A 7,836-nucleotide genomic window follows, 5' to 3' on the forward strand; every position below is an offset into this window, starting at 1 on the left:
AATATTCGCTGAAATGAAATGTATGGATGATGGAGTGACAAGCATATACTATGAAAATTGGTAACAATGAAAATGATTTCTGTGAATTAACGGTTAGCAAAAAATAATATTGACTTTACTCCAGAATGCGATGTAATTTCATACATTTTGCTCTTTTAGTATAAAACAAAAATCTTTCGACAGGATGAGATTTTGCTTTTAGGATGAACAAATACATCTGGTATCTACAGTCATGATCTCATCCTTATCTGCTGTCTCTGTTGCTGTGTTACCGCTTGTCTTTCGGCAGTGTCATTTCGAAACGTTTCAGTCAGCTTTCGAATAAGTGATGAATGTAACGATGTCGGCGAATTGTTTGTTGAAATCAATGGAATTGCATTCATATCTTTTCTTGTCCTTTTATTATTATTTTTTTATTTTAAACACAGATACAGTAGTTGTGCTTTCTGAGCGCAACGGAAGACGATTCGGAACGAAAACGACCGTTACTTCGCTTAAAATGCAACTAGATGCGGTTAAGTAAGGTCCGAGTTCGGAAACGGAAATCAGTGAAGAGTTTGAAGTTGTTAACGCTACAATAATTGAACACAGAAATCAAAGTGTGGCATTAATTGAACGCAATATGTTCAAACCAGACAGAGGAGCTATGAGAAGAGGTACAGACTGCGTTTCTTGTTTCGTTCAAAGAGGTCTAAGGGTGCTCCAATATCAGAATCACTTTTGCTGGAAAAAGCTGAATATGCAGAACAAATGTGTACTGAATATTCTGCAAGTACTGGTTTGCTGGAACATTTCAAGGAAAGGAACCAGATAGTGTTAAAGGGTTGTTTCTGATGAAGCTGACTAAGCTTTACCAACTGTGATTACAGATCGTTTGCAGTCTACAATGTCTTCGCTAAAAACTAAACTCCGTCCGAAGAGGCCTTGGAAGGGCCAACGGTACCGACCGGCCGCTGTGTCATCCTCAGCCCATAGGCGTCGCTGGATGCAGATACGGAGTGGCATGTGGTCAGCACACCGCTCTCCCGGCCGTATGTCAGTTTACAAGACCTGAGCCGCTACTTCTCAATCAAGAAACCCCTCAGTTTGCCTCACAAGGGCTGAGTGCACCGCGTTTGCCACAATATTTCGTCAGCACCGACGAAATGGGCATTTTTGTCGCTACTTTCCAAATAAAAGTCCTGTTCAAAGACGAAGGTCTCTAAGGTAATAATTACGGTATTTGTAATACATAATTTGGATTGATTTAAAAAACAAACCCTATTTGCCAATGGGAGATTTAAAAATGTGACATTGCCTGTCGAAAATATGTCGAACATTAAAATGAAGTTAGTGGCCTTGTGAAATGGTGTATCCTTCTTCGCAGCTAACTGGATTGGAAATAAAGTCCCACCACCCTACTCCCTACCCTGTCGTGCTCAAAGTAACAAATTCCTCTCTTACAGCTGTGAATTGCTATTGTCTTCATGATCACAGTGGAATAGACCGAATAGACCAAGCTTGAAGATAGATTAAGGATACCAGCGAATAGCACAATTGTGCTTAAGGAGGAGTAAACTCCAATGTGTGTGAAATCTTATGGGACTTAACTGCTAAGGTCATCAGTCCCTAAGCTTACACACTACTTAACCGAAATTGTCCTAAGGACAAACATACACACCCATGCCCGAGGGAGGACTCGAACCACCGCCGGGATCAGCCGCACAGTCCATGACTGCAGCGCCTTAGACAGCTCGGCTAATCCTGCACGGCGAAGAGTTATCTACAGACTCAATAAATGTTCATACTTTGATAAAGATTCAAAAATGTACCAGGTGTCATGGTTTTGAGTGCAGAGATTTTTATTAGTGACTGAGAACAGTCTACTGAACAACTCTACATCAGTATTTACGTGATTTTGGAGACTAGTAACTAAAGTTACTAGAAGTAGTACTTTTTTAGGTTGGTTAGTAACTCCAAGTACTGCCAAGAAGCACAAGGAATTCTGACATTAAACAGTTGACCCTGTGTGGATCACCCCTGAGTTGGCTAACAAGACATTAAATTAATTTAATTACTTCAAACCCACAACAAAACACATGACACCGTAGGGAATGAGAATGGGTGATGTTGGAAAATTAATAACGAGGAAGTACGGTATCACAAAGTGATTTATTAGGTAATATCACGGTCAAGAGAGAACAAACACATAAACAGTAACTTCAGCTGGGTAACATTTCATTGACACGAACTGAGGTTGGTTGGCAGTAGACCTGAGGAACCTATTTGGAATGTACGTGTAAATGAGACTGGCTACTGTGAGTGGGAGGATACCAATCTAGGCAAGCACACGCTGCTGTATCGTTCCACTGATTAGTCTGAGGCGTCAAGATACAATTAAGCAACCGCCAAGGTAACCGAGAGCGCTAACGCGCTGCTTCCTGGACGCGGGTAGGCGCGCCGGCCCCGGGTCGAATCCACCCGGCGGATTGACGACGAGGGCCGTTGTGCCGGCCACCCTGGATGTGGTTTTTAGACGGTTTTCCACATCCTGCTAGGTGAATACCGGGCTGGTCCCCACGTCCCGCCTCAGTTACACGGCGCGCAGACATCTGAACACATTCGCACTATTCCATGGATTACACTCGACGCAAACAGTTGGGGTATACTAATTACGTCCCGGGGGATACGGGGTAGGGGCAGGAAGGGCATCTGGCCACCCCTTAACTATTAAAATGCCAAATCCGATTAACGATGGCTGACCCTGCATAACTGCGAGACAAGTCTCGAGCGATGGATAGGTAGATAGTCAAGATACAATTAAGCATGCAATGGACACTTGCAATGACTACTGCGAGTACAAGACTCTTTGAAAAAAGAGGATCGTGAAAACGTTTGACAGGCTACTGAACTTGCCGAAGCTGCCCAACGTTACCGATATAGCCGGTGAGAGACGAACCGCTGCCGTCCGTGTGAGGACGATCCCAAAGCGTCGTACTGCGGGAGATGACCCCACGTCCACCGGTGATTGTCTCACGTCCGCGAAATTATAAGTTTCACCCTGGTTCCCGAACGTCTTTACAACTAACTGCTCTCCCCGTAGAAACAGAAGAGCTGTCGTGACTGTACCCCGCGACAGTAGAGGAGCAAGGCCTTCCGAAACCTTCCGAAAACAGCCGTTCCCACCGATGTTCTCCAATAAACCTATCATGTCTCAGCAGTGGCTACCGTGCTAATAATTTTTTCTAGGAAGGAGACCAGATGTTCCTCAAACAATCACTGTAATGCAGTACACATTCTGTTCTCCGAGAAAAAAAAAAACAGCACACAATCGGTTGACGTCTTGCAGCCAAAACTCCGGCGTATTTCACAAACTGAGGGAAGCTTCCTAGTCAAAACAAGATCCATCTCGTCCATAAAACGATTTAGTGGGCGCCGTTTTGGCGGGGCGCGGCGGCATCTAAGAAACACGACATCTGGAGATATTCGTCGTCCCTTCTCACAAGGTACGCTGTTCTTGAAATAAACACATTAGCCGGGCGCCAGCCCATCGCCGCTCTACATGGACCCACATACGGGATAAGGAGACCAGGCCCCACTCTCTAACAAAGCAGTCAGGCTTGCGCCATGACGCCCGGCGCTGCCAGTTTCTAAAGAAGTTGAACTTCGCATTCAGCCACGGCGTTGACACCCTCTGACATGGCCGCTGGCGGACAAGGCCGGCCGCCAGAATGCCGGCCCATAAACCATTGCCCGGCGTGGTTTACGGCCCGATTCGGTGAATTCAAAGGAATCAACGAACTGGCATGTTGCTCGGGGAAAGCTCTAAAGCTGCCCCTCATGCCATGGTCACCTCCAGCGTCCGAAAATCTGTCTCTATAACCGAATTTAATTCTACTACTGCTACTCAAGTCATGCAAGTACCTAATAGTCCATCAGATTAATTTCAATCCGCGAAAATTTCAATACGCCAAAGGCGAATGAAATCGTAAGATAATCGCCGAAACAAAATGAAAGGGGAGGTGCCTGACGGGTGTTACCAAGGTAATGGGCTGCGCGGAAGGCACCACCATCTTGCAGTACATTTCACAAGAGAAAGCTTTTATTGCTTATTTTCCCCTGTGCAGAGTCAGGTGTTGAAATGTGGATGCGTAAGTGCAAACGGTTAGCCTTTACTGGCAGGTGTAGTCCAATTAGCGGTGCAGTTGAGACCATGTAGAAAACATCATATAGAAAATTACATATAGAAAATTATATGAAGTGTTTGCGGAAAGACTGTTAGATGTAGAGAAAAAAAACAACCAACATACTAATGTGTGTAAATTTTAAGGTAGTAGTTGTAGAAATCTGCACCTACACCCACTACACCATGTACACACATCAAAAAAGTCTTGGCCGGCCGTGGTGGCCGAGCGGTCCTAGGCGTTTCAGTCCGGAACCGCGCTACTGCTACGCTGGCAGGTTCGAATCCCGCCCCCGGCATGGATGTGTGTGATGGCCTTAGGTTAGTTACGTTTAAGTAGTTCTAAGTTCTAGGGGACTGATGCCCTCAGATGGTAAGTCCCATAATGCTCAGAGCCATTTGAATCATTTTTGAAAAGTTTTGCTTCACCTTGGTTCCGAGAGTTCCGGAACCTGCACAGATAACTGGAATAGAGATCAACATAAACATCATTTCCGCCCTTTTTATTGGTCAGGAAAACCACACATTTTGTTTTGTACCGCCATGCAGCAAGACCATCAGAGGCGGTGTTCCACATTGCTGTACGCTCTGGTACCTCTAATACCCAGTAGCACGTCCTCTTGTACTGACGAATGTCCGTATTCGTCGTGGCATACTATCCATAAGTTCATCGAGACGCTGTTGGTCCAGATTGTCCCACTCCTCAACGGCGATTCGGTGTAGATACCTCAGAGGTGGTTGGTGGGTCATGTCGTCCATAAACAGGTCTTTTCAGTCTATCCCAGGCTTGTTCAATAGGGTTCATCTCTGGAGAACACGCTGGCCACTCTAGTCGGGCGATGTCGTTATTCTGAAGGAAGCCATTCACAAGATGTGCACGATGGGGACGCGAATTGTCGTCCATGAAGACGAATGCTTTGCTAATACGCTGCCAATATGGTTGCACTATTTGTGAGGAGGATGGCATTCACGTATAGTTCAGCCTTACAGCGCCTTGCATGGCCACCAGCGTCGTACGTCGGTCCCACATAATACAACCCCAAAGAAGGAGGGAGCCTCCACCTTGGAGCACTCGCTGGACAGTGTGTCTAACGCATTCAGCCTGACCGGGTTGCCTCTAAAAACGTCTCCGACCATTGTCTGGTTGAAGGAACATGCGACACTCATGATGCCAGTCCTGAGCGGTTCATTCGGCATGTTGTTGGGCCCATCTGTATCACACTGCGTAGTGCTGTGGTTGCAAAGATGGACCTCGCCATGGACGTCGGGAGCGAAGTTGTACTTCAAGCAGCCTACTGCGCAGTTTGAGTCGTAACACGACGTCTTGTGGCTGCAGGAAAATCATTATTCAACATGGTGGCGTTGCTGTCAGGGTTCCTCCGAGCCATAATCTGTATCGGCCATCCACTGCAGTAGTAGCCCTTGGGCAGCCTGAGCGAGGCACGTCAGTGACAGTTCCTGTCTCTCTGTATCTCCTCCATGTCCGAACAACACCGCTTTGGTTTACTCCGAGACGCATGGACGCTTCCCTTGTTGAGAGCCCTTCCTGTCACAAAGTAACAATGAGGACGCGATCGAACCGCGCGCGGTATTGTCCGTCTAGGCATGGTTGAGGAGTTCTGGGAATCGAGGTGACGCAAAACTTCTTTTGATAGGTGTAACGGCAGTGAAGCTCATATGATTGAAAGAGGAGAAAAAGGCAGATAGGTGGCAAAAGCACCTTGATATGAGATAGTTATTTCCTGACTTGGAGCCGGCCGAAGTGGCCGTGCGGTTAAAGGCGCTGCAGTCTGGAACCGCAAGACCGCTACGGTCGCAGGTTCGAATCCTGCCTCGGGCGTGGATGTTTGTGGCGTCCTTAGATTAGTTAGGTTTAACTAGTTCTAAGTTCTAGGGGACTAATGACCTCAGCAGTTGAGTCCCATAGTGCTCAGAGCCATTTGAACCATTTTTTTTCCTGACTTGGAGACAACGTTCGGCGAATCAGTAAATAACCCACAGATGAGATGAGGTCACAAATTGAAGAAATAAATTATATAACTAAGGGAGAGATTTTGACAGCAAACAACGGGGGCGTCCATGATGTCGATGCGATCATATTATGAATGATCATCTTAATTCGGAATGATCTGATTGCCGCGACTAGCGAGCAACAGGATCAGTAACTGTTTATCTACCTAATTGATAGTCTTTTATCGATACTCCTGGTGCTTTTTGTAATCAGTTATAAGCACTCCGTCTTCAGGCCACAAGTGGCCCATAGGGACCATCCGACCGCCGTGTCATCCTCAGTGAGGATGCGGATACGAGGGGCGTGTGGTCAGCACACCGCTCTCCCGGTCGTTAAGATGGTTTTCTTTGACCGGAGCCGCTACTATTCGGTCGAGTAGCTCCTCAATTGGCATCACGAGGCTGAGTACACCCCGAAAAATGACAACAGCACATGGCGGCTGGATGGTCACCCATCCAAGTGCCGGCCGCGCCCGACAGCGCTTAACTTCGGTGATCTCACGGGAACCGGTGTATCCACTGCGGCAAGGCCGTTGCCTAATTAGTTATAGGGTCTCAACAAGATGTCTGAACAGTAGGTCCACATGGTCTGGAGACTGGCTGTACATGCCCCAAAAATGTATACAGCAGGAGAGGTTCGGGTAAGAGTAAGCCAGAGCTTTTGCTGTGTAGGTTATTTATCTAGGATTTTGAAAAGACGACCAACGTTCAGAGGGCTGTGCTTTTCATAGCTAATGGAACCTATGTAATAAGTACAGGTTTGAGAGGAGGAAAGAAGGCACATTAGGGTTTAACTGTCTGTCGTCATTGCTGTCATAAAGTTGCAGCACAGACTCGGAATGTTTCAAGGTTGGGGAAAGTAACTGTGCCTTTTCGAATTGTTGTTGTTGTTGTGGTCTTCTGTCCTGAGACTGGTTTGATGCAGCTCTCCATGCTACTCTATCCTGTGCAAGCTTCTTCATCTCCCAGTACGTACTGCAACCTACATCCTTCTGTATCTGTTTAGTGTATTCATCTCTTGGTCCCCCTCTACGATTTTTACCCTCCGCGCTGTCCTCCAATACCAAATTGGTGATCCCTTGATTAAGCACCCTTAAATGTACCTGGAGCGATTTAGGGAAACTGCAGAAAACTTATATCTGGACTGCCAAATGCGGATTTGAATTATTGTCCTTGTGTGATATACAGTTTTGGGCAGCTTGCTCAGTTGCGTTAGATACCCTGACACTGACTCTTTGTAACGGCCAGGACCATTTTATGGGGCTTCACTGGCGTATTTACGCGCAAAGAACATGTGTGTCACCATAGCCATTACGTTCAGCAATAGGATTCTCAATTACAATTTGCGATTTGTACGAGAAAAGCGTTAATTAATGGTAATAACTATCAGGCCCACACCAACACTACTTTACAGTGATGGCTCATGCAAAAAAAAAGAAGACTTATGCGCCTTTTTAGCTATAAAGGCAATAATCATAATTGAATATGTAAGATTAACATATTCAATTTAGTTATGTCTATTGACCTTGTAAGTCAAAATGCGCATGATTTTGTTTGCTTTAGCCGCCACTGGAAAGTAGTATTGTAGTGCGACTGGTACTTATTACTATTAATTAACGCTTTTCTCGTAAAAATCGGTTATGTATACTTTAAATATATGTATA

At 45.9% G+C, this 7,836-nt stretch overlaps 1 pseudogene; it reads right to left on the reverse strand.

Annotated features, from left to right (window-relative positions):
• Positions 1 to 6,593: 6,593 nt before the first annotated feature.
• Positions 6,594 to 6,710, reverse strand: LOC126476217 (5S ribosomal RNA; annotated as a pseudogene).
• Positions 6,711 to 7,836: the final 1,126 nt, after the last annotated feature.

This window comes from Schistocerca serialis, chromosome 4 (genome assembly GCF_023864345.2).
Source record: "Schistocerca serialis cubense isolate TAMUIC-IGC-003099 chromosome 4, iqSchSeri2.2, whole genome shotgun sequence".
NCBI lineage: Eukaryota > Metazoa > Arthropoda > Insecta > Orthoptera > Acrididae > Schistocerca > Schistocerca serialis.